The sequence below is a fragment of the Accipiter gentilis genome, chromosome 16 (assembly GCF_929443795.1).
Source record: "Accipiter gentilis chromosome 16, bAccGen1.1, whole genome shotgun sequence".
NCBI classification, from domain to species: domain Eukaryota; kingdom Metazoa; phylum Chordata; class Aves; order Accipitriformes; family Accipitridae; genus Astur; species Astur gentilis.
The window spans coordinates 18,766,814-18,794,058 of NC_064895.1; the positions used below are offsets into that span (position 1 = coordinate 18,766,814).

The following is a 27,245-nucleotide window of genomic DNA, read 5'->3' on the forward strand; positions in this document are numbered from 1 at the left end:
TGTATTATACAACATCAGAGATGATGTTACATAAATGGTATTTCCTTTACATTTCATTCCGTGAGCCTGAGAAATTTAAGACCAATAATCTCATTAATAAAAAGACTGAGTTATAAATTATTTGGTTTGACACATACAAAAGTGATCTGCATACATAACATCATTAAATTTCATAAAGAAGAAAAATTTGATTTATTAGTAAAGTACATTTTATCTATATTCTTAGGGGCATTATTTAAAAATGAATGAGAGATGAATGTGAAAGATAACACATATACATAAAGATGTAATTTTAATATAATTATATATAGCACATTAAAGAAGCAAGACAATTTACTGTCATTTTGAAACTGATAATCTGTCACACTCGTTGTTTGCTGTTGAGTATCAAGAATCTCACCCTTTTCCAACTGCAGCATGTTGCAGCAGCTTCATTTAATCATAGAGCCTTGAAGCAGTTCCCTTCTGCCAATCCTTGCAGCCGCATTGCTGCTTTCAGTTCCCCACATAACAGACAAGTATATTTCAGCGTGCAGAAACTGCATGAAGGGAACACAGAAAGGAGAAAGGAAGTCATTCCTTCAAAAGGCCTGGCAGAACATAAAGTATACAGCTACAGATGTAGATACAGACTCAAATTCCTTCTCATTATATTTATTCTGCTGTTGATTCTTGTAAAATATATACGCAAATATTTTCTTAGCAAGTATTGAGCATAAAAGGGAGAGAGAAAAATGCAATCCCTGAAATGTTATTCTCCAATTAAATTGGTGTCTGTAAAACAGGAGGTCATGCTAAAAAAAAATAAATAAAAAAATATCTCATTACCAGTAAGCCACCTGCTGAGATAGTGACTCCACTCAGAGACTACTGTGTCTTTTAATACTGAATTCTCTACTCTGGAGCAAAGAAGGGAGAGAAAAAAGGAGAGGAAGATCCTCGATTTCATTTGATTTTGATTTTCCCTATGCAGATGCCTATCTATCTCCCTTGACAAGATCAGAGGCTTCAGGAATCAGCTGGCTTCTTTCAAAGGCATAAGCAAAACCTAAAGGATAAGGCAGACTGCAAAAGGAGCATGTACCTACCTTTTTGTGCTATTCATTCATAAGCCAAGAATTCTTATATTTACATTGTTCATTCTGATGCTAAAATAAAACCCATACACTAAATAGAAAACTTTGGGTCACATCCTGGCTTTGTTTAAATTGCTGTAGCTCCATTATGAGCAATCTGCTCTTTAGCTTCAAAAACCACTTAAAGTTGCTAAATGGCAACAAGTAGTTTCATTTTCAAAATCCAAAGAACTGTATAGCAACAAAGGAAAAATCCTACAATTACCTATATGATAAACAAGTGCAGTAGATCTAATTCTCCACAGTCCAAAATACAATATTATCAATTACTTAGATTAAAAATTAATGTTGAGTGGCTGAAAATGCCAACAGTCTGAACTGGTAAACTTTTACACCCAGCTTACAAAAGCATTTAGCAATTGCATAAGGTGTAGGAGAGCACAGCGTAAGACTTGTCATCATAGCACAGTTGTTGATAATGTCATTATTACCTTTTTAATGATAACTCCATGCATGGTTTAATAGGCAACATTTATTAAATTGTTGATTTACAGCAAAATGAAGCTCCTTCTTGGGCATTTTGGACTAAGCAGTAATACTACAAATGGGGAGGTTTTACATGTATATTTACTTTTCAAATGGGATTTTGTATTGCATTGTTACTGTGATGTAGTACATGAAAAAAAAAGCCAGAGTTTTCTAGAATAATACCTCAGTATGCTTCTTTTTTTGAATGAGCATCATGTTTTCAACATTTGAAAACACAGCCTAAGTAACCTGATTTTACAGAGAGTTATCAAAATGTAGATAGGGAAGCTTGGACATGAAAACACACTACATAGTATCTTCTGCTTAATCCACACTTTTTTTTGTAGCAGATGGGAATTCTGCCACTCAATTCAATGAAAAAAATTATGATGTATGAAAAGTCCTATTTAAATGTGCCTTAGCCACAAGGTTTTAAAATTCAACGTGTAATTTTCTGAGGGCAAGCAAATGCTCAGCACCTTTTTGAAAAGGATGACGCCTAATGATATTGAAAGGCATGTCATCTATATGTGCCAGTCACCCAGCAGACAACCCTAAGCTAGCTTTCAACCAGCTGACTGAGATACTGTTACCTCGGTAGTAGTTGTGAAAGAATGAAACAGCACAAAACCCAGCCAAGACACCAAGTAAATACCTGGTCTTATAGCCAACGCAGAGCTCTGCACCCCCATGGCTACCCTGCTGCCCCTAGAAGAGACACCAAGACGAGATGAAGGCATGCAGTAACTGCAATATGGACACCATCAAAATAGGTCACACAGAATTAATGTTGCACCGTGATGGTAAAAGACAAAAAGAACTGAACAAGAACTGAACAAGAGACAGAAAATATGAGGGAACAATGTGTTTAAAACTTACCAAGCAGATGCCACAGCACTCTAATGTTCATTATGCTACAGATGATTATTAATGATCTGGCAGGCCAAGCAAGCAATGAGGTAGCAAAATCTGAAGATGACAGAAAATAATTTAAATCAATCAGAACAAATGAAACAGGAATTTCAGAGATACTCAGTGAAGTGAATCACCCCCTAACTGTTTGTTTGTGCTAAGTCTGGAATCAACCTAAATTTTTAACATTTTCAGGCTGCATTTTTTCACGTATAGAAAATCAAAATAGGAAGTGAGGAACGCACTGGGAAATTCCTAAAAAACCCATAAAATCTTAAAATTATTGTCTTACGCACAAAAAGTAATTCTGGGTGTAAAATTGGTGATTTTTGCTTATCACACAAAGAAAACCTAGAAATTCAATTGTCTACATTAGCAAAGTGAAAATACTGTAGCTTCCCGTATATTTGTGCAATACCGAACACATCACTTCGTGTTATGATTGAATTGTTTGGGCATTTCAACAATAAACTAAGAATTACTACTGTCTATCATGTATTACACAATCTTCACATTTCCGTTTTCTTCTGAAATAATGAGTGGCAAGACAGAAATGGGCATGGCTTGATTTAGGTACTCTTTTTTATACATGTTTATACATGTCATTATTTTGCCCTCATGGGCATGGCTTGATTTAGATACTCCTTTTTGTATAAGTCATTATTTTGCCCTCCTTTCATTTCCTCGCCGGATCCATCTGCTTTGTCTAGTGTTGCGCTTAGGACATGCTAAAATACGCGTAATTTACGGACTGTAAACAGTCAGTGACAGAACTTGCCACCCATGAAAGTCAACATGTGCCTACGCCTTTGCCTTAGAAGGGGCCTACCAATTAGTTACACGCTGCGTGATGTCTCAAGAGCCCTGATCTTTACTCCTGCCAGAAGAGCAACCGCTGCGGCGACAGCGACAACAGCGAGGGCAGGCCAGCATCGGTTGGGTTTTATGTCGAAGGGCGAGATCAGGAGAATTTCACATCAAAGGGCTGAACAACGTTACGCAAGTTGGACGACCCCACGTTCGCTTCCACGCTACTGTACGAAGCGTGTGGCGAAGAGCCACCCGTGAAAGCGGGGCTCACAAGGCAGGATGATGCCTCCAGGCAGGCGTGATGGCTACAGGTGGCTCTGCGGGTGGGATCCCACCGCCGTCAACCCACGAGCAGCCGGCACGGCGCGGCGCGGCATGGCACGGCGGCGTCCCCGCACGCGTGGCGGTTACCGACGGCTCCACTGGCTGGATAAAAAACCCGCCAGCTGGAGCGCAGCCCGCAAGGCAAGGCCACGCCACGCGTGACGGCGGGGGACGACGCCGGCCGCCGCCAGCGCCCGGGCACGCTGCGGGCGGGAGCGACACCGAGGCCGCCCCGCTGAGGCGGTAGCCCCGGCCCCCCGCAGGGTGGGGGGTGGGGGGTCCTGCCCCCTCTCCCCACGGGTTCCCGGCCCCCCGCCCCGTTCCGCCCGCCCCCGGGGCCTCCCCTCTTCTTCCCTCCCCGCCAAGGCGACGCCTCGACCCGCCGCGCCCGCGCTCGCGCTCCCTCCTCTCCCTCACGCCCGGGGCGGCGGGCGGGCGGGCGGGCGGCCGCGCGCATGCTCGGGGCGCGGGGGCGGCGCGTGCGCGGGGCGTGCGCGGGGCGGCGGTCTGCAGTGCGGGGCGGGCGGGCGGCGCGCGGGGCGGAGCGGGGGCGCGCGCGGCGGCGGCGGCGGCGGCGGCGGCGGCGGCGCGGAGTGAGCTGCGGCGCGAGCGGCGGGCGAGCGGGCGGGCGCGCACCGAGCCGCCGTCCCTCCGGCCCCAGCACCCCGGCGGGACCCCGCGGCCCAGCGCCCTCCTCCGCAGCGCGGACAGCTCTCGGCGCCCTCTGTAAGTGCGCCCCGGGTGCCGCCGGCGGCGGCGGGGATAAACCGGCGGAGCTCCGGGCTCGGCAGCCGCCCCGCCGGGCGAGGTGCGGGCGGGAACCTTTGCCGGGCTGCCCGTCGGGCGGCGGGGTCGGGGTCGGGGTCTGGGGGTGGCCCGCGCGGGGCTTTTCCTCCCGGGGAGGGCGGCGGGGGCTGAGGCGGGGGCTGCCGGGGACGGTGCGGCCAGCGCGGCCGCTCCTCGGGGATCGTCCTCACCGGGAAAGTTGACGGGCGCCGTTGGTGTCGGCGGCTCGGCGTGCGGGAGTTGTTTGGCGGGCGAGACGGAGGGAAAGCGTGTCCGCAGCGGTTTGCCGTGAACTGTTGCGAGGTTAAGAGACCGAATCCCGCATCGATCCGGATACCGGCGCCGACAGCATCAAAAGGAGGCATTGATCTGCCGCTTAACAGTTTGCGCTTAGGAAATGTTTTGGTGACAGTGGAAGTCTTTGCCGTTCTTGCTCGTTTGAAAAGAGGGAGCGAAAAGGTCGTTATTTTTTTCCAGTAGGGGGAAAAAAAAAATAATAAAAAAAAAATAAGAGCGTGCAAAACCGAAGAGCGGGAGCAGTCCTCGCAAGGTCATCACACCCACTGGGAAGGCAGAAGTGCTCCCGATCCTTGCGATCGCCGTATCCGTACTCTTACTGCCCGTAAGAGATTTTTTTTTCTCCCCCCCCCCCCCCCCCCCCCTTTGTTATTTGATTTCGTTTAACCTGGGAGGTGTTGGCAGGGTAAGCCTCGGGTTGCATTCGCGGGCGGGTGCGCTCGCCTCGCCCCTCCGGGGGGGCGCGGGGTGGAGGTGCCGCGCTCCTGCTGTGTACTTGGGCATCAGCCGGAGTGAAAATGGTGGTGGGAGGGGATAACAAAAGCTGGTGTGCGATCCGAGTCATTTCCCACACGAAGGCGTGAGAAGCGGGAGGAGGAGAAGGAGGAGGAGGAGGAGGAGGGAAAGGAGGCGACGGGAGAGAGAATTTAATTCCCAGAGATCAAAACAAAAGGAGGAGCAGGTTGAGCCACATCGTGAGCGGCCGTGGGGGAAAGCGAGGCGTTTTCCGCGCTGACCCGAGCGGAGAGGGGTGCGGGGGCTCTGCGCGGCCGCGGAAGGGGGGAGGAGGGCCGGCGCGGGGGGGGGGGTCGGGGGGGGGGGCCAGCCTGGCCGGCCCAACTTTGCGTGCAAGCCCCGCTCGAAAGCGAGTTGTCTGCCCCCGGCGGGTGCGCTGTGTGCGCGGGGTGTGTGTGTGTGTGTGTGTGTCCGTCCGTGCCTGCCGGTGCCCCGGGGGGGCTTCTTCTCCCTCCCTCTTCCCTACTACCCGGGGAAGGGCCGGATCCCGGTAGCGCGGTGCCGGGGGAGCGAGCCGGGCACGGCGCTGCGGCGGGGACGCTTCCCCGGGACACCGGGGCTCTGCGCCGGGCGGAGCGGGGTGGGCTGGAAGGCCCCCCCCCCCCCCCCAGCGCCGCCTTCCCTCCCGCACAGCCCAGTCCCGAGTCCAAGGCGTCCTCCTCCCCTCCGGGGGTTTCCCCAGCCCCCCCAGAGTCCCCCAAACAGGGAACACCCCCCCCCCCCCCCACCCCGCAGCCGGGCCGTCCCCTCCTTGCACGAAGCCCCCCGCAAGGTGTGTGTCCCCCGATTCCCTCGGCATCCTGCCCCAACCCCACGAGCCTTTCCTCAGCTGGGGTGTGTTCCCCCACACCCCCCCCCCGCCTTGTCCCAGCCCGGGTTGGCTGCTCCGGCCTCCGACGTGGGGAGAAACGGTCGGAGATTTGGGGGGGGGGGGGGGGGAGCTTGATCTTATGCAACCGCAGACCCTCCCTCCCCGCCCTGGAGGAGCCCGCTCGGGGGCTTTTGGGAGGTGTGACGGGGCTCTCCGCCTTCCTAGGGCGGGGAGGGGGACCCCGATCCCGGTCCCGGTCCCGATCCCGATCCCGATCCCGGTCCCGGCCGTGCGGAGCCGTGCGGGAGCGCCCGCCCGCTGCGGAGGTACCGCCGTGGGGGGGGGGGGGGGGGGGAGCCGCGCTCCCAAATCCCGCATCGCCCGAAACAGCGCAGCAAGGCCGGGGGAGGGGGGCGGCGATTACCTACACCGCCAGGCTTTTCGGCTGACAAAGAAAGCGTGCAGATAACAGGGTAATTAAAAAACCTGCCCTTTTCATTAAAACTGAAATGTGATTACTTGCACGCCAGAGCCTCGGCCAATTAGCGAGAGGCCAAATGTATGAATAAATTCCATGTTCTCGTACAGAAGATGTTAATGTAACAGATGTGTTCAAGAGATACAGGTACTTCTTCCAACAATTCTGCCGGCAAAATATTTTCAGCAATATTTTGTAGCGAGCCTGTCTGTGGACAGGTGTTCTCTTCCTTCATATATTAGAAAGTTCAGCTCTCAGAGGTACTGCCTTCTTTATGAAGGAGAAAAAGATGCACATATTTACTAACCGGAATATGATAAGGAACAGATTCCTTACATTCAGAGAAAAATAAGTAAGTGAGGAAGCTTGGTCTATTCACTGGCCCTTTCAGAATACATTCTTACCAGTAGTTTCGTTTCTATGACACATTTTCAGACTCAGTTTTCACTACCCTTTAACTTGACAGAATGCCCATTTTTTTTTTCTTTCTTTTTTTAAAGACCACAGTTCATTTAAGAGCATTGGTTTACTGGAAAGGTTTTCCAGTACAGTGTTAGAACAGCACTATCCGTTTCAGGTTTGTGGACTGTGATCAATTTTAATTAAAACTTTAATTACATTTTGCTTCTCCGTTCAAATAAAGCATAAAGTGGTCTGGGCTCATGCTGCTGTCAAGGAAAAATAAGAAAACGTATTCTTAATCTTCATTATTTTAATTAAGGGCTGAATCCTTATCTTGTTGGGCTCAAAAGGAGTTTAGCCACAAACTTTTCTGACGTAGAACTGCAATATTTAATCAGTTCTCTAGGTTACCCTGTCTTCTTGCCCCAGACAAGTGCATACCCGTATGTAAGAATTACACCGCCGATTTTTCAACATGCCTCGTGTTCTGGAACGTCCAGCTGTTGACAGCACATGAGCTGTGTCGTCGAGCGACATCTGCTTCAGACTGTCCCAGCGTTACGTAATCTCACAACCGCAGAGCAAATGCCAGCGGTGTGCCCGCTGCTGCCAGTCCTGTGGTACAGTTCCCCATATACCACAAGAGTCACAGCTGATACCACACCATGGTGCCCACCAGAAGAAGGTTTATGCTCTGGCCAGAATGGTAAGGCAAAGCCTAACTGGGATGTGATGGGCTGGGGCAGGGCAGAGCGGAGCAGAGCAGAACAGAACAGAAGGCTGCCGGTTCAGCTGGCAGAAATCAGACTGGCTGCGCAGGATGGAAGCGATGCAGTGAAGCTGGCTTTGGTGCTGTTCGGAAAAGGCACCGCACGTGTCCCAGGGTGCGACATCCTGCTGGTGGCAGCGTGTCCCGGGGTGTGCGGGGATCCCGGCCTGCCTTCTTCCAGCACGGTCCCACTCGAGGGCATGGGGAATGGGCTGCAGTACCACGCTCCTGCAGCTCCATTTCTTCTCTTTTCAGCGTGTTGGGATGGTGTAGCCCTGGTATAGCCCTGGGATGGTACACTCTAGTCCTCTCGACTTTCCTCTCAATATAGCTGCAGGCAGGATCTAAATCTAATAATACAGATTCCTTCTAACACACACATGAATACGGTGGACTTTGTTACGGGAGCTTCCGAAACTGTTTACTTTTCAAGCTGCTGTTCTGGTTCTGTTTTCAGTTTTGGAATTCTAATTTTATGTCTGGCTGCACTGTGCATTCCTGAGTTTTTTGTATTATATCTGTGCCTTACGCTCGTATTTTAGGTATTCAGTTCTGTGCAGATTCCTGTGGATTTCCAGAAGTTTATGTCAGTTGGGTAAATCATGCTGGCTTATCCTCTCATTGTGAATTAAACAGCAACGTACAGAAATTGAAATTAAAGTTACAAAATTTCAAATGTGATAGGCAAATTTGTTTTTAAAGTAGTTGGAATTGAAACACATAGCACTTATCGTGAGAAACTGTGTTCCTTGTCTGTGATGTCAAACATTTTCAGCACTGGTCTTCATCCCTTTGTTTTTAATGCATATTGTTTTACCAGTGTGGATTTGTCATTAGAGTGGTCTAAAAAGAAGCTTGTTTTAGAGTGGTTTTGATTGCCAGTGGATTCTGTACTTTCCTTTGATTTTTGTCTTACACCAATAGAAAAGAGCAACTGTGTGGTCTTCCTGCATTATTCCTCATGCCTAATTTTGACTCAGACTTCACTGTAATGAACCTAGAGCGTTTTATCTGTCCCCATTTTCTTGTGGTTCCCCATTACTGCATTTATATACCTTTTGCTATGCTATACATCCTTGGCCTTTTTCTTTCTTCCTTTGGAGTATAATTTTGTTTCTTCTGTGATCTTTTTCTGCCTTAATTGCATCTTTGTATTGCTTTTCTCTTTACCAATTATCTTCTTCACTGTTTATTTCCCTTAATCCTTCGGAAAGATCATGACTTACTCTATAGTTTCTCTACGTGGCATTGCTGAAAGCGTTGTCTGATACAGGAATACAGCATGATACAGGAATACAGCATGAATAGGGAAGGCTACGTGTATATGTAGTTCTGTAAGATGTAAGGATCCAGATGGGCTTCCATCACAGGGAGGCGCTTTCTTACCTTGGCTCCAACTCTTGTCTTTATTCATAGAAAGAAAGAATCTTACCTTTTGAATTTTATACTATTGCTCTCAGAGTAATAGTTACAATCCTTTTCAAAGTTAATGAAACAGATGATAAAAAGGATGGTTGTTCGTGGAATACAAAATCTCCAGGTAGTGCTTCAAATCTGTATTGCTTTTTAAGTTATGATTTAAGTTGCTAAGCATATATATGTGTTTTTTCAATTCGTGTTTTAAACTTTATGTGGACATTATCCACAGGGTTTCTACTTTCAGGAGCTTTTCCACATTCAGATACGAATATGACCCAAAGGACAATAACACACATGTAGGAAATTAAGGCAGATTATTAGAGATGGTCTCATAGCTAAAAGTTGTAAAAAGTAAGTTGTTTCAAGGAGGCAGTTGAAGGAGAAGAAAAGATAGAAATCACTTGATACTCAGTTTCACTGATGTGTTTATAAAAACATTAAGCTGTTTTTCTTTGTGATTATTCCCCTGAGGAGGGTAAAGAACAGAATATGTTTTGTAAAATAACTTGGAAAACCACAGTTAATTGAAATAAACAGTGTTCGCTGGGAGTGAGATGACAAATGCATCTTTTGTTGACCTAATCATGATGTATTCTGAAATTCTGGTATCAAGGACAAAGGAAGAAGTATTACAGATATTACTGAAGACTTTCTGCCTGGAACAAACCCCATTAAGTCACATTTTCAATCCCAGACTGTACAAATTTAACAGAACATATTACAACTTCCCCAGTTCCACCGTTTTGAAAAAGCAAGAGTTTGCTACATTCTTTAGTTTGTCAACAACCTACAATTTTTGAAGTCATGAAAAGTGATACTTTGAGGTAATCAAGTGGATCTTTTAAGATAATTATAGTAATTTCCTACTAGGAAGATAAAGAATTTTTAAATCTCTCTGTTATCACATAGCCATTTGTGGAAGAATATCTACATAATCAGCATTACAAGAGTCTAAATTGATGTGCAGGAAAAATCAAGCTGTAATGGTGATTGTTATAGCTTTAACACTAATATATATGAGATGCTAAACTTTTTGATTGAAATTACCTTTAATCACTTTTGACTTAAAGCGGATTTAATTTTAAATAGTTGATGATTTCAGAAAAGCATCATTGTTTTTATGCAGCTCCACTGTATAGTTTACGAAATACCAGAAAGAATCATTTTACCCATTTCTTGTTCGCTAACTTAGACTTTCTCAAAGTTCACTGATGGTAAGACGTAAAAACTGAGATCCATGATGGTAAGACTTACAAACAGCGTTTAAACTTTTCTGGCCTACCGAGGTGTTTTCATACCATAGTTAAGCATAATAAAACAGTGGAATTTTGTTTAACTCCCAATGAGTTGAATCAAGCAGTATAATAACAACCAATAGGATTACCTTGGTGGTTCAAACTTTGATGAAGAATGTACTGTCAGCACTGTACAAGTCAAAATGTATACTTGGGAAGAAAACAAGCTGTGATGGTAATTTACAGAGCTTTTAGATTAATAAATATAAGACTCTAAACCTTTTGATGGGAATGACTTTAATTAGTTTTAACTTTTAGCTAAATAGGAAGTCATGTTCTAGAGATGAAAGCTTTCAGATTCATAAATGTTTAACTTTACAAGGGGAATAATGAGAATTTTAACCAAGTGTCTAGCAGAGTCCATAACATTTGACTTGGCGATGCCTCTATCTAGTCTCCTGTTCATAAAACACATACATTTTTTTTTTTTTTTAGGGGGGGGGGGGAGGAATCAGTCTTGATTTAAAGACCACAGATAGTGGAAAATTTATCTCGGTTCTCCCTAAGCTTTTTTAATAGTTAATTATCCTTAGTGTTAAAATGTACACCTTGCATCTTGGTTCTGGACTTCATTACCAGTTCTTGAGCCAGTCAGTCCCTGAAGTAGTTGAAAGAATATTACATCTTAAATAGGTCAAATGTTGAGCAGGTGTGCATAAAATATGAATTAATTTTAGTACCTAAAAATAATTTCACAAGGGCAGTATATTACTGGAAATTATTTTTTTTTTGGTAAAAGATTAGTGTTCCACTTAGTAGAAAATATTTTTACTCAAAAGTAAATACTAAATCATTTACTATAAGATGGAATTAAATGGCAGTGAGTAGAGCTGAATATTATCCTCTTTGTCGACTGCATTTGAGAATATCTGTGTATTTAATTAGACTTTATTCAGAATGGAGTCCTCTAAAATTAGAACATCTTGTTTATAAAAGCTTTTAGAATACGGCATATTTCTGTGTACTCTTATCTGTTATATTTAGAAATACAAAGTAACTGAAGATTCTTAGAGAATGAAATTTGGGATATTAGTAGTTTGAATTAAAATGCTTTTGTTTTTTAATAGAAGTTGTTATATATATAAAAAAATTGATTTTGAAAAGTTAGTAAAAGTGAAGAGTTTTACAAGATCTTAGCACTGAAAATAAAATCAGCTTATATAATGGATAACGCTGCAGAAAGTTACTTGTGCAAGTATTGCTAATATCCAGCACATATCCAGTCAATACCGCTATAGTCGATGTTCTTTCATTACAACAGAATACATACTGTACCTTTTAAAAGCAGTCATTTTTGATCTTAAAAGTGTATTTTTTCTTATGATACAAATGAGTGCCAACATTCAGGAATGGTCTTGAAATACCTGTTTTGAATTGCATAAAACGCTTTCAGTTTGAAAGTATGATAGCCTGAAAAGGAATTTTAGTTTGATGTATAAAACATGGATCATACTGATGATTTTTGCAAACCAGACTGATTTATATGAAAGGACTGTATTTTCAGATACCCTCTAACGAAGTTTGACCTGTATTTTTTCACCCTTTTTTTTTTTTTTTTTTTTTGCATCTGACTTGGATATGTTAGTACTTTTGGATCTGATCACATCAACCACAGTGTAAGGTCAAAGGATGCTCTGCAATGTGCTCTAGCAGGCTTGGAATCTGGTCCTTGGCATCCATACAGAATGAGAAAATTTAGAAGATTAGGATGCTTTTTGGCCTTCAAATCAGAATGTTAGATGTTTTACCTGGCTAAATTTTTTATATGCATCCTTAACTGAGGAGGGTCGAAGAATCACAAGCTGTTTTTCCCATATAACTACAGAAAATATGCCTGCCTTCTTCTGTCAGTGAATTTCTAATGATACAACTGTATTACTGAAATGCCAAAGTGCTTCAGAGAAGTAGCTTCTAAGGCTCCATTTTCCTCCTCAGGTATGGTAAGTAGATCACAAAGTAGCCTTTATCGTTCTTCATTAACAAGTTTTGTTTACAACAGCTGTCTCTTGCTATGGTACACATTGGGCGAGTGCTTAGCTATTTATATTTAGTTCAATGGCTGGGTTTTATTTATTTTAATTCTTGCCTGGGGAAATAGGAGGCTTGGAAGGGGTTATGATGCTTTACATTTTTCTCAAGTGTCTGCCACAAAGCGGTGCTACTGGAACACAGATCAATAAGTAATATTAGTTTGTACATGGTTTAAGAGGTGAACATTACTCATCCAGGCTTCCCGCTCTGTTATATGAGAATGTAATCCTGAAGTGTCAGCAGGTACTAACTCTGCCTCATGTCTTATCTCATCCTTCAGCTTTTACTGATCCCTTTTTTCCTCCCTCTCTGGCTCTGCCTCCTCTCTTTGATTCTGCTCCAACAGTCTCCTGTTGCCTACGTCTCCCTCTCCTTAATGATGCTTGGCTGTGCATGTTGCGCCATGGTGGATGCCTCCTTCATCTTGCATTTTAACTGTGGTTTTGTGTTTGTTTTCTAAACTGTGAGCTTTATAAAACGAGGATCTGCCTTTTGTATATGTTTTAGGAAGTGCAGCTGTATGTACAGTGCTATAAGGGTAAATACTTTTATTACAATTTTAGCAACATATAAGAGATACTGTAACTACAGCCTGTGCAGAAAGGTAAGGTGCAGGTTCAGGGATTTCATGGAGTGACATTGAACCAATCCATGTCTGATAGCAGCGACTGAGTCCATCTCCTGCAAAGCTAATTAGGATACATTTATTGTGCAGTCACTAGGTTGTGAATGAAGTATGCTGACATACTCAGACTAGCCCTAAACCAAATATACGATGTACCTGCAGCAAGCCGGAGACAGCAGTCCAGGGCTTAGCATGGCTTATGTACTCAGGTCTTTATCCTGCCCTTGAGCAGGTAGGTTGTGCAGCCTGCACCACGTTCTGCTTTGCCCCGGTGGGGCTGTTTGCAGTGGCAAAGCCAGCGACTTAACAGCTGGCTCAGGGGCACGCTCTGCTCCAGCTGCAGGGGCTGCAGTGTAGACACACACTAGACCATGTTCTAAACAGCTGGGTTTGTATCCCCGTGTCTCTAGACTGGTATTTCCAAAGAGAAGTCTGTGAGAAGTCACAGTACAGTGTGAACAGATGTTGAATACAGCTGTGTTCTTTCTGTGTGTCTGTCTCCCTCGTATGTTGAATCACTCTCTTCAGTGCCCTAACTCCGCATATCTTAGTGCAAGGCCCGAGATGTAGCTTCTTGTAAATCTGCATAGTAGGAACACAGCCTATATATTTCTTTTTTCTTTTTTTTTCTGGGTTGTGTAATGTTGGGGTAGGAGGATGTGATACAGGACACTGGAAATGTTACAGTAATTTGGCATGACATACTCTGTGTTTTTTATTTCTACATACTGTTATCAATGGTCCTCCTATCAGTATGTACATATCACTTAATGCCATAACATTTAGATTGTTAATTAGCTTAACAAAATCTATTAATGCGAGTTCTTCAGTCACAAAGCAGTTTGCTTTCTTTAGAGAAGAATGAGCTAGAGAACTGTTTGCTAGTTAATTGCTGTTACTTTTGAGGTACATTAGATTAGTACCTCCTTCAAATATTTTTCACTGAATGTAGATTTTTTTCATAATATGCAACTAAATAAATGAAAACAATTTAACAAGGTTCTGAATTGTTGCATGAGAAATCCACAGTAAATATAAAATAATAAAGTAATTTGTATTTAAGTATCAACAGTCCTATCATTACTTTGTGTCACCATTTTAATGTTGGTGAAATACAGGTAGACAATTTAAAGTAAAAAAAAATTCCTGCATCTTCATGTGCTTCAAATATATGAAAAATAACTATGGCTTGAGTTTTAGTGGGTGTCTTATATTCCATAGTCGGCTGAGGAGGAGGCAGAAAGATATTTTGAAAATTCCGCTTTCTTCCATATAAATTGCAAGTTGTTGCAATGTGTGACTCATTTCAGCTGTATGCATCTCCCTGTTGCCAATAGGAGTGTATTAGTGATGACCAATAACAATACCTCAATGTCAGCTCACCTCTAGATAAAAGAAAGAGTTCATGAAATGTTCAAGGTTGTTCTGGGATTATATGCAACAGAGATATCTGGAGATTGTAATTCTCAGTGTTGCCCAGTAAACCCAACTATTTACTGTTGTCAGCATTGATATATATTCAGATGGGCTTTGACATCTGAAGCTGTGCAAGACAAGTAACATATTCCCTATATCTGCAACTCTGCATTTGGCCACTCAGAATAGTAATTTATGAAATTCCCAATTCTAGTGAGACCTGCGTAGCAGCTAGTAGCCATTTCAGTCTTGTACTTCTGTTTTCCATTGAAAATACCTTCAAGAAATCTGCAGAAATTAGCAGGTTTTCATTTGTTCTGAATGATCAAAGTTAGTGGTATCACTCTGGATACTTATCTTCTATAAATGTTGAATCTAGGAGAATAAACGAAACAATAAGGGATCAAATTCACACAAGTCATAGGGACAAAGTCACCGTGTGTCAACTTTGCTATGATAATAGGCCGTGCTGCAAAAATTCAACTTACAGTAAAAGTGACTTAGATGTGGTTGTACAGTGAAAGAAAATGTATGCCATCAGTGGGCAGTGACATTAGCAGTGCTGTTGACAAGCACAGACATCAGGAAGTATTTAGGAGCAAATGGAAGGATGGCTTGATGATGTTTCATTATTAAAAATTCCCCTAGAGTTGAATGTGAACTAGAAATTTCATTTCTGAATCAATCCCATCCTTAAGTAGCTGGACCAAAGTCCAAGGTCATACAAATATCAGGACTCATTCTGTGAGCTGATTTGTCAGATCCCTACTGGAAAAATTGGATCAAGGAATGGATTTGAATAGCGCAAAGTACATCCTGAACCACCAAAACACTGCTTTGAGTGATTTGTTTTAAACACATGGGAAAATCTGTTGGTTTGAACACATAGAGTTGACTAGAAATGTAGGTGTAAGTGTTCAGCAAGCTCATAGCCTGAAGGAGACTAAGACTTGGGGAGAAGGAGAAGGTGTGATCATGAATCATGTCAGAGATGTAGGGAGGATCAGATCTGCGAGGATTTCAGTGCTAGGGAGAAGACATTTTAAATGAATCAAAAAAGGAAGAGGGAAGTGAGGAAAAGGAGTAGGATAGCATTTGAAGATAGCAGAAGGCAAAGGTATCAGCATCTAGGAAAGTCTGAGGAGTGGAGACCCTCTCACAGAAAGGGTGATTAATTAGAAAATTACCAATAGGTTCATCACTTTTCACGATTTTTTAGGTGTTGTGAGAAAACTTGCAGGGAAAATTTGAATTTACAGGAAGCGTTGAATTTAGTGATAAATCCAGCTGATTCTTGCCACTTTTCTCCGAACTGCTTCTTCGGGTGCAATGATAGCCAAGCTGTATCAGAACTGTACTAGGGGAAAAGCATCTGAGTTAGGTGCTTAGAGAAAGCCTTACTGAGGTGCCGATAGGGAGCTAGCTGAGCTGTGGTAACTTTGCTTGTATGTATGTGTGAGATGGGTGATAGATGCAGCTGTTGGGGAAGAAGGCAGCGAATTGAGATGGTTTTAAGTCACGTACAAGTAAGTCCTAAAAATGACCAGAGAAGCACCCCCAGTGCAGGCTACCTCTGGCAGTGAGTTCTGTGTGGGTACAAGGGAATTTGCTTGTCTAGAGACATTTGGGACATGAGACTAAGTGGGGAGAAGGATTGAAAAATAAAATGTGAAGCATATGCATAAGACTGTATATGTTTTCTCATCATATGATTCATTGATCTTATGACTGAACTGCTGCTTTTAAAAATCCTGCTTTTCTGCAGTAAAAAGCTGTTAGTTTGGGGCCCTGATTTTGAAGTATTTAAATGACAAGTTGCTCATTGTTTTGCATTTGTATTTATGTGCTGTGTAGTTTTTCAGCACTGATGTCAGTTTTGAATGGGATATGACACCTACAGTATTGGCAAATTTATAGAATTTGACATGATTTTATTCATATTGTATTACATGATGAAGCAGAAGGCAGAAACGTGACTTGTCCAAGAGCTTTCAGTAAATTGTGGCAAAGCAGAGGATGGAATCCAAGACCTTGATTCTCATAGTGAATTGTAGACCATGTTTTACCTGTTTGCTTGATCACAGTGCTATACTGAAGATCCTTTTGTGGGAGGAACTCAGTTTGCACTGCTAATTTGAAAGAGGTTGGGCATAACCTCAAACCCCCTATTTCTAGTTGTTACAAGTCAAGGTGGGAAAATGTTTGGCATTTGTGTAAACTTTTCACCAATAATCTACAAGTCTTTCAGTCCCATGCATCAGTAAAGGCCAATCTCTTCCTCAAAAGAGTTGCCTGTACGGTTCAGGTATTGCTCCCATATTGATGATTGTCTTCTGCATCTGGTAGTCAGATGAGTAGTACGAGATCTGCTGGTGGGGTGACCACATTTGGGGTTTGAAAAGAATGAGGATGCAGACCTAGAAATTTGGATGAAAGCAGTGTCCCATTGGACTTTTGGTATGACAGTGGTCTGTCCCGAGTGAAATGCGACGTGTGATTACCCCAGCACCAGGTGATCTACATTCCTGACAGCGGGCGGATGAATGGTGGCACCAGCTTGGGCTGAGCTCTCCATCCAGCCCAACCCAGCCTCTGCTGGCTGGGTCAATATGGTCACCGAATCACATGCATCTGCTGGAAAGGGAAGCTTTCCCTGTTGCCTTGCTTCCCTATTACCACCTATTCTTTTCTGGGTGAAGGAGCATGGCCCGTTTTTTCTTACCATGCCTTGCACATGGCCATACAAATCCTAGGGTATACACAAGACATTAGGGAAGGAGCTGTTTCCAAAAATAAGAGAGGTTTTCTTTGGAGGGTATAACCCTTTTTGGCAGCAGAAATGGATTATGTTAGATTAAAATCACCATGTAGTGATCCTCCCTTGGAGTAAGGGGACCAATACAGAGTTGTTATCATTGTCTGCCTGTGACCCGTTCCTGAGGCTTGTCTTTTTCCTCTTGGCTCTCTGAGGTACTTGGTATGAAGGTAAACAGTGCAGTTTGGAAATATTGGCTATCCTTATAAATTCTTACAGAAGCAAGTGCTTGTGTGTAGTTGATGAACTAAAAATGAAATAAAAGTTTTAATGAACAAGAAGTAATAATTATTGTATACCTTAAATTTAAATGATTAGACCACCACCGTTCTGATTTTGGAATATTTATGAAGTGGAAATAAGCAGGTATTTACATGTCTCCTAGGTTCCTATGCTTTTGCTGCTGAGATCTCAGTTGGGTGGTGGTGTGATAATGATCATCCACTTGGACCAGAGCTGATGAGGAGGTGGGCTGCAGAGCACAGATCGGGCTCTTTAAGTAGATGGTCAGGAGATGCATGACTCTGTTATCTCTGGGTTTTAATTACATTGGGTTAATTAGATCACTATATTACATTTATATACAATTATTACATCAATTTTAATTATCAGGTTAGCCATAGTCCTTGACATATTTTTCCTTCTTAGGTTTTTGCATAAAAAATACAGGTGTCAGCACTCCACATATGAAAATTGCTCATGCACACATGGTTGTCAAAGTACTATGAAAAAATAAGGTCCCAGATCAGTTCTCATTTGGATTTGAAATTACCCTTTAGAAAGAAGCATGCAACTGACCTCTTCTCAGTTGTATGCTTTATGGCAGACTATAAAATGGTAGAGCTCTCCTATGATATGTAGCCGAGTTCCATTTTAGACAGGCTTTGTGGCTTTTCCCCTTGGACATGTGAAGTGTTTCCTAGAAATCAGTTTGACTGTGAATAAACTGGAACCTGAAGATTTCTCAGTATGGTGCAGTAAACAGGCATAACCAGTTACATTCTGCTAATCTGTGGGTTGTGCCTGAGATTTGTCACTACAGTAAGAGTTGGCAGGAGTGGCTGTTATCTGTTCTTGCTTGTTTCAGAGGGGAATGCGTAAAGACTGAGACCTGGTAAAAGTAGTTTTTTAAAAGTACTAGAGCAGAAGAAAATGAAAGGTATGTATTTTATGTGGAATGGTCCAGAAGTTGTGTGTTGCCTGTTTTTCCTTTGAAAAATCTCTATTTCTTTGGCCAACTGTGGGTGATTATTACTTCCCATTTATAATTATGGCAAAATATTTAAAAGTGGAGTCATTTGAGCACCAATCACACTGCATAGAAGCCAATTCGACTCCATCAGGCTCCATGAAGTTGTTAAGTGCTGTCAGCCAAGTCCACATTATGGAAGTCTGAAGATGAAAATCTGCCATATGTAAGAGTTGGTTGTACAATTTTTTTTCAGTATAGCAAGACTCCAGAGCTCATACAGCACACTCTTCAGCTTAGGTCTGTATTCTGAAAGTAGAACTCGACAGTCTGTTTTTCAGCAAAAGAGCTTGCCAGTTTTGTTTAGTTCCTGTAGCTTCAGACCACTGAACAGGACTTTTTATCACTGTAAATGAAAAATTTAAATGTATGGTTCAGCTGTAGTGGGACTTTTGCTTTGGCTGGAACAGCCTTACATCCCATGGCTAGCTGAAAGGGCTCAGTCACTTGATGCTTCGCTTACTTTTCTGCTTGAGGCACTTTGACAGCACATGCCTTAATGTGTCACTGCGGTTTTTGCTTGTTCCCACAGGGGCAGATGAACAAGAAGGGAGGGAACAGTGCTCATCCTGCCTCTCTTCCTGAGCTGCATGCATGGATTAGTAGGCAAGGCAGCTCCCTGCACTCTGCCATTCCTGCAACAGTTTCTCCAAATCTCTCTTCCGCTCGGCCAAAATAAAAACAAGCCTCACCTAGTGGAAAGGCAGAATATGGCTGGTGGGAAGCAGCAAACAGCCCTTTCTGCAGTGAGCAGATGAAGCAGCTGTTCAAAAGGAGATGATGATACCAATATATTCACTAGCATGAAGCTTACTCAACCTGCCTAAATTTTTTCTCTCAAGTTTATCAGATGATGGTTTCTTCTGGTTTTGTGGCAGGTCATAATCTCCTGTGCATCTACGTTGTATACATATTAGCTCATGTCTAGACTGCTTTGGAGTGAAATAAGTACTTCCTTGGCTGGGGAATGGATGGTGTGGAGTAGAGCAGAGGGTGCTGCTGGGGTCCTGCTTCTGCCTCTGGTGTGGGCAGAGCCTGCTGGCACCAGGTCGCTGCTTCGGGTGGGCTGGGGAGAGCCAGAGAAATCGGGGAGCAGAAAGCTGTGTGATTTTTGTTAGTAAATCTGGACCCCCCACGTCGCGGGGATGTGCCCGGGCGCTGGGACACTTGGGCACTCCAGCACACAACTCGCCTCAGCACCCACCAGTTTAATGATGGCTGGCACCGACCGTGAGGACACCCCAAGTGAATAAAGACCTGAAGACACCACAGACAGCTTGAATGATAACTTGTTTTTCCTAAGAAATAAACATCCTGTGTCAGTTATGCCCAGGTCACAAGTTTAACCTCACATTTCCCCAAGGTCTGTGTGAAGCTTTGAGTGAAAGTTTCTTCCTCACTGTTTCACACACAGACTCAGGATATCGTGCCATTACCTCTGCTCCTTCAGAAGAGCTCCAGAAGAGCCTAGTTTACTTCTCTTTGCATGATTCGTGAAAAAATTTGCAAAGCTACCTTCTACCTCTGTGCAGAACTTCTATATACTATAGTATGGAATGTGTAAATTTTATAAAGTGTTCAGCACCAGCGTCCATAGCTTGTGTAGGGATCTGGGGAGAATCTTTTAAAATAGATATAATTTAATTTAATTTAAATCTTTTGAAAAGGATTCTACAGCTCACTGTGAAATCTTTAACAAGTTTGATTATTTTTATGTGGCAATTATACTTCCAGTGCACTTCCGATAAAATCCCGTAGTAGGATCAATTCTACTATTGATTATCCATTATAATCAATAATAAATAATATAAAATTTCTTTCTGTAAGTATCTATGTCCATGGATCTTATGCCTTCTATGTAAAATGAGAGATCACATTTATGTAATGAAGCGTATAGCAAAGAGGAGCTCTCGTGTTCCTGATGCTCTTTGGGAAAAGCTATTCCAAATTAGTTCTATGTTTAGATACTCTTAGTCTAGAGAATTGTTATTCTCTGGAAATACAGCTATGTTAATAAGATGCTTTTCTGAAGAATAAGAAAGGGATAAAAGTGTTACTACCTTGAATTTCTCAGGAATACCTTTTGTAGTTCATATCCACTACCGATTTTAATCTGAACTAATATTCAAGTATAAGCATGTCCATAGTGATTGAATCATTGGAAGAGCTTGGAAGAATTACAGAAACTTGAAAGATGGTAGTTATCAAGGCAGTAAAAGTAACTCTTTATATGTAAGAACAGAAAGCTAAGCCTGAGACTGAAACCACAGCTCCATAAATGGACTTGCTGCACATTGTGTTCTACCCACAAATCCAGGAGGTAATTACCTGGCTGAATCGGGCACGGAAGAAGGGCAGTCCCAGGAAGAAATTACCTCATCCTGAGGTTGGAACTAGGACAAAACTTTCTGGTCCCGAGAAGGGTGTATTTACCTTTCTCAGGGTTTCCATCATGCCGCGGCAGCCTGCTCATGAGGCAGTTGGTGGTTAATGTCTTAGTTTTGTCTTAGTGACGCAACCAGCCTCAATTCTTTTTCCAAAAGCTCAACTTTGTCTGAAATGCCACCGTGCGACCCGTGGGGCTTGCTGCTTGGGTAAGCGAAGCTTGAAGGACAGCCTACACAGTTTCCAGGGTGTAGGAAACATTAGGAAATACTGACAAAATCAGTGTGATGAAACAAATAGTACTCTCCGGCTGCTCTTTGTCTTACTTTGAAAACATTACTCTTTATGGCCACTGATTTTCCAGTGGGAAGCACTGAATGCAGTTCAGGATCAGCTTTGTCTAGGCTTCCCCTGGTCCTAACTCCAAGCAACTTCCTCCTTGTTCACTGTAACAGTGCTAGAATTAAATTCTGTTTTCTGACAGAAAATCACCCCCTGATTTAGTGCCTAAGGCTGTTAATGCTAGTGGTACGTTAGAGACCCACATCAGCATTTTTTGATGGATAAATAACTGTTGCATTACTTGTATCTGTATCTAATATCCTAACTCAAATATAGCGTTTGTGGCACATTTAATGGTATTTAGTTATCTAAAAAGTGCTCTGTCAGAGCATACCGCAGGTATCTTAGGTGGTGGATGTAGTTTTGCTATTAGTATCATAGTGTTCTACAAATATTAATAACACTGTGCTTCAGAGTGAGCTACAGCCATAAACCTGTAAAATAACTCCCAACAGTTCATCTTGATAGTCTGTTGAAATTGGACTGCTCTGACTATACCCCCTTCAGGCTCACTGCCAATCTCATATTTTATCCTGAAATTCCAGGAGGAGACACTCAAAATAAACACTACACTAGCAACAGCTTGCATTATCTTTAAGGCAGTAGCTAGCATTGGTTTCACTTTAGCCTCTCTGTGGCTTTCTTCATTTGAAAATTCATGAAGTTTGACCTTTTGGATACATTTTGCTCTCATTTATTCCCCCTGTTGACTACAGTGGAACTGAATGTATGTAGCTGAGAATGGGTATATCGTAGATGCTAACCTGTTATGACTAAATTATCCCTGTTAGTCCCATGTTGCCCAGCACCAGCCACTTTATATAGTGCATATCCACTCACTAGCTTGCTTTCAGGGTAGAAAAATACAGCTATTAGATTTGTGTTTGAGTTTTCTTAGGAGGGGAAAAAAAAAGTAACATGGAAATTACAGGATTATTCCAGGCATCATTTCAGAGATGTTCAGCTTTTTTTTCTGCAAATGCTTTTTCTTTGCTACTGCTTTTGAAAATCAGCTGATCTTGTAATTCACTATTATTCACCAAGGTCAGTATACCCTTGAATTCAGAGAGGTTTGCTATTTTAAACTTCAGTGTTTTTCAGAAAGTAGTGTGTTTCGCAAGAATAGAAGAGGTAGAATGTAGGATTGGGACAATATGAATGCACACACATTGCTGCCAATGAAAGCAAAGCTTGCAGGTCTAATTTTAGGCTTTTCAGGCTTGGTATTATTCCTTACAGCACAGTTATTTTCCATATGATACAAAGCAGTCCTTTTTTCAACTTTTATATACTACTTCAGAGAGCAAAAGCAAGGACAAAGTGAGTACGTCATGGTTGAAAACAAATCAAAGCAGCTTAACCAAGGGTGAGGTTAATGATGGTTGCATGCCATTTCTATATTCAGAGGACAATTCTTTAAGAAAAGTAAGAATCTAGAGAAGTGTGTCATGAGACCTGGAAGTAGAGTTACATGGTGTCTGAACCGGGACCCTTGGGTATGACTGGATTTGCTTCAACCTGTTTAATTAATTTACACTGTGCTTACACGCCTGGTGACTTAGTCCTCTTAAAATGTCAAAATGACCTGTGCTGTTTGGAGAAGTAGGACTTACAGGATATCTGCCTATCTCCAGGTGCTTGAAACTAGGCATTGTAGATGCAGTGGGGATGCTACAACTAATTCTTTGTGTAACACCAGATAGATGCTATTTTCTAAAGTTACCTTTTACTGATATATTTATACAAATTGAGTTTATAGAATTATAGAAGTATAATACTGTAGAAATACTTGTATTCTTTCTTATACATTAATTACCAATGACTGGAGCCAGTTGGTACTAAGCTGTTCCCCACGGAAGTGTCAGCAAGTCAAGCAAGCCAATGGTACTAACCTGCCAAAACTATTAAAAATACCTTTAAAAATAATTAAGTTAACATAGTCCCCATTTTTCATCCAAGGGAAGCTTATTAACTGAATGAACATATGACAATGGCCATACAAGGGCCAGAGAAATTGGGGAGCAGAAAGCTGTGTGATTTTTGTTAGTAAATCTGGACCCCCAAAAAGAGCTGTTTGAAACAGGTTGGTAAAACTGGCTGTATTGGCAGAAAGACAATGTCTTGGGAAGAGCCTGCGCTGGGGCTGCTGTAACACTGAGCTGGTATTTTGTCCCACAAGTTCAGCCAAGATCCACTGCCTCCTCCCTGGACTTCGCCAGCCAGGTAGTACCTAGGTTTGGGTCACGAGGATTGAGGCACAGTTTGGCTGCAGGCTCTGCACTTGTCCCCGAACTGGGAGAGTCCGATCGGTATGAGCTCAAGGGGTGGAATTTTTTTTCATGCCATTCTAGCTGTCTAGAAGTTAAATGTTTAGTCTAAACTAATTGTGTAGGCTTTCTTGTTAGTCAAACAAGAGTAGGCATCTCCAAAGAGCAATTAATCCCACTTATCTTGTATATATACTTTTAGCACAGGATGAATTGCCTCTTGGTGAATTGGGTGCCTGTTTCTCTCCGTTGCACATTGGAGCCTTGATGACTAGTTTAGATTAGATATCCAACTTCTAATGGCTACCACCCAGGTAGAAATAACCTGGACTAATCAAGTTCCCTGCTACTGACTATATAATAACTTCCCTGTTAATATTCTGTGCGTGATTTGTGGTTGCTGTGTTAGTCTTCTCAGTTTTCTTTGCAATCATTTAAAATAGTTTGGCATTAGTAGTACAATTGCATAGTTTTCTGTTGTCTCTGGTCATACAAAAGTTTTAAAAATTGTGACTGATTTTTGTTATTTACTGTCATCATTAATAATAAAAAAACCATTTTCATTCAGTTTCTTGAGGGAACTGATTAAGTTACAGACTGGCAGTTTGATGTCCTTCTGGATTCTGGCCAGGTTTTTGGAGTCATATATCAACCTAGCTCCTTTCAAGTTAGGGAAAAATAATGTTTCTAAAAAAGTTTGGAGCACCAATACTGGAATAGGGCGGAAGTATGACGTCAGCTAAGAATGAGCAGACTGTTGAGTGGCTTTGTTTGGTGGCAGGCACTAATTTGATGGAAACTTCAAGACAGTAATTGTTTGGTTGATTGGGGGATTGCAGCTCCTCAGGGCTTTCCCATGCTTGCCATTTAAGATTTTTTTTTCCCCTTTTTTTTTTTTTTCTTTGTGTGCAAGAGATCTATGAGGCAAGCAGAGCAGAGGAACAAACTGATTGTTCCTCTTAACCTTGAAAAAGGTTTTTCCTAGATGTTCTGAAAAGTTTTTTTGAGAAGTATAGCTATTTTTTTAAAAGAGAAAGTACGAATGCAAGTGACATGTCTGAACCCAATGCCTTTTCCATTTCCACGTTATCCTTTTATCAGGGGCAATTAAGCAGCAGCAAGAGTCAGGTTAATTTCTGCATTTGTTCTGGGAAAAACAAGGAAGCAAAACCAGTTTAAGCCTCCACCTAGAAACCTAGGCGATGAGATGAGTGGACACTGATCTCTGCTTTCCTGCTTACAAGTGTTCAGCAAATAGGTACACTCAACACTTCTTTTTGGGGGGTGAGAAGAAGGGATTTAGAATAACATGTAGAAAGTATAAGTAACAACTTCTCTCCCTGGTAGTTTGAATTCTCTTTTTCTACTTGAGGATATCAAAATTAATCTCTTCCTTTAGGGATACCGACTCCTCCCACACTTCTTCCTCCTATCCCGCCTTTTAGGTGATCGGATTCACCAAGGCCTTTCAGGAACTGAAAACAGCTGTGCTGCGTGTCTCACTTGCCGTTACCGCTAGTGAACGTAGCGGGTTCTCCTGCTCTCCCTGCCCACAGACGGTTCCTCTCCATGAGTTTTTTCTCCTCTGACCAGTCTGTGGTGATTTTGGGCAGTCGGAGGAGTGCACATACGTGTACAAACCCTGCACGTTTGCCCACATGTGAGGGAGACATTTGTATCAGTCTTGCCTTCCTGCCTGCATCTGCATCTCATGCCTGTAAATCATGGTGTTTCTCGGATGGCTGCCTTGGGTTGTTTAAGCTTTATACAACATAATTATAAACTGCATAATCCACTTAGCTTTACAACCTGTTTTTTAACATAAAATGCTCTCAAATATTGTACAGTGTGCAGCATCATTTAAACATGCTGAGGCTTGCCCCCGGTCCCTCCCGTTCAGCAGCTGCCTCTCTGCAAGATGCTGACAGCCCCGCTGGCAGCCTGGGAATCCATCCCTCTCTGCTCTTTGGGAGTGGCTGTGTTATCTTTGTGCCTGAGGATGCCAAGATTGTTTAAATGTCAGTAAGATATTGCCCAGATGAATTCCTCTGCAGCTTAAGCAAGCCAACCTCTTTTTTTTTTTTTTCCTTATGCATACACCTTGCATGCTATGAACATAGCTGGTCTCACTGCTTTTGCTGATGAAAAGCCAAAAAAGGAAAAGAAAAAGTGCAGATAAAACACCAGGGGTGATGAGAGTTGGCATTGGGTAAGGAACAAGAGCCAGGTAGGAAGGAAGGAGGGAAGGAAAGTGGGAGAAAGAGTCAGGATGAGCTGGTACAGATTTAGTGGGACTGGCTTGGCAAGCGTGCTGCCAGGGAGCCGAAAGTACAGGGAAATGATGGGACAACTTGGGGCTGAGATTCACAATCAATCTACTGTTACCTAGCTGTCTGTCTGACAGCAGAGCCATGGTAATGCTATGTAGACACTCCTAACGCTAGAGTACATCTGCATAATAAAACCAGCTTAGCCTATATTTATTGCGTGTGTACGTCTATATATGTGTCGGTGTTCCTCAGCAACTTTATAGCCAGTAGTTTTACTGGGCTATTCAGGCATGTTCCTTACCTCACTCTGTTAATATGTGCTCACGGCTTGGCACTCACAGCTCCCCAGGACTAATGTTAATATGACATAAGATTATTCATGTGCCTGGCTATTTTTATGAAGAATCAAATGCCAACCTGAATGGTTCACAGTGGCAGTGTGTGAGAAATTGGGACCTTCAAAATGCTAAGGAGTGGTGCCATGTAAAACAAGGCATGGATGCACAGGCTAGCAGTATGAAGTTCAGTGCCTGGCTTGCTTGGTATGCTGGTGTCATATTCTTAGAATGTAGAGGTGGCAGAGTTTAAGTTGCATTTTGAGGAGGGAATGCAGCAACTAAATACTTCAGATGAGATTTGCATAGCTATTTAGGTACTTGGTGAGATTTCATAAGAGCACTCAAGCTGCCGGAGAGACGGTTGATACCTTTATACTGAACGTCACCTTGACTTACTTGAACAGAAATGAACCAAGGCAATTAGATAACAGCATCTGCATTAGCCAGTAGTCCAGACCCATTGAAGTGCTTGCATGTGTTTGTAAATCTAGCTCCTTATACCACTTGCCTTGAAGTCTACATTTTTCTGTTCCAAGATACACACATTCTCCCACAGAATATAATACGGCTTTATATAAATGAGAAAAGAGATTTTTGATCCTTTTCCCAGAATCTATTTCTTGACATACACTTGCTCCCCTTCCCTTTTGCTTGGCCTTAGTAACAGGGCTGCTCTGGTCAGGAAAGATGAAGGGTTTTTTTCCACAATGAAAAAGCAGGCAGATTTCCTGAATAACATTTGTTCTATATTCCCTTTTGTCTTGGAGATTGAAAAATATCGCTACCAAAAGACCATCATTTGGAGTCTTGTTCAGTTCCAGAGGGGATTCTGTAACAGGTTCTCTTTATACTGAGTCTTTCTGAAGTAATTTAGGAAAAGAAAGAAAGAAAAAAAGAAAAGTGCTACAACTATAACCAGCTCAAACGATTCTTTGCCTTCTGGCAGCGAACAGTTTTTATATTGCATCCTCTGATTTGATTTACTAGCTGTTGCAAGCTCCCGGCAAGTGCCACAATAGTTTTTAAGATTTCTCTGTTTCTTGCTGCTGGATTTTGGGGATTTAGGGATTTTTTTGTTGTTATT

The 27,245-nt window shown here is 42.7% G+C and overlaps 1 protein-coding gene and 1 long non-coding RNA gene across 6 annotated transcripts in view; one reads left to right on the top strand and one right to left on the bottom strand.

Moving 5' to 3' along the window:
* Positions 1-249: 249 nt before the first annotated feature.
* On the bottom strand, positions 250-4,889 carry LOC126046340 (uncharacterized). Its single transcript, XR_007508317.1, has 3 exons — positions 4,628-4,889; positions 2,484-2,573; positions 250-539 (listed from the first exon to the last, which is right to left on the bottom strand). It is a non-coding gene; the product is annotated as an uncharacterized LOC126046340 (long non-coding RNA).
* Positions 4,278-27,245, top strand: part of VSNL1 (visinin like 1) — a 92,530-nt gene continuing 69,562 nt past the window's right edge. The window contains exon 1 of one of the 5 annotated variants that reach the window (XM_049818602.1): positions 4,278-4,376. The gene's annotated coding sequence lies outside the window, so the exon portion shown is untranslated. Of the gene's footprint in view, positions 4,377-4,937; positions 5,059-5,324; positions 5,416-5,462; positions 5,485-27,245 lie in introns of those variants that run through there. The other 4 variants (XM_049818600.1, XM_049818603.1, XM_049818605.1 and 1 more) reach the window with 4 other exon arrangements.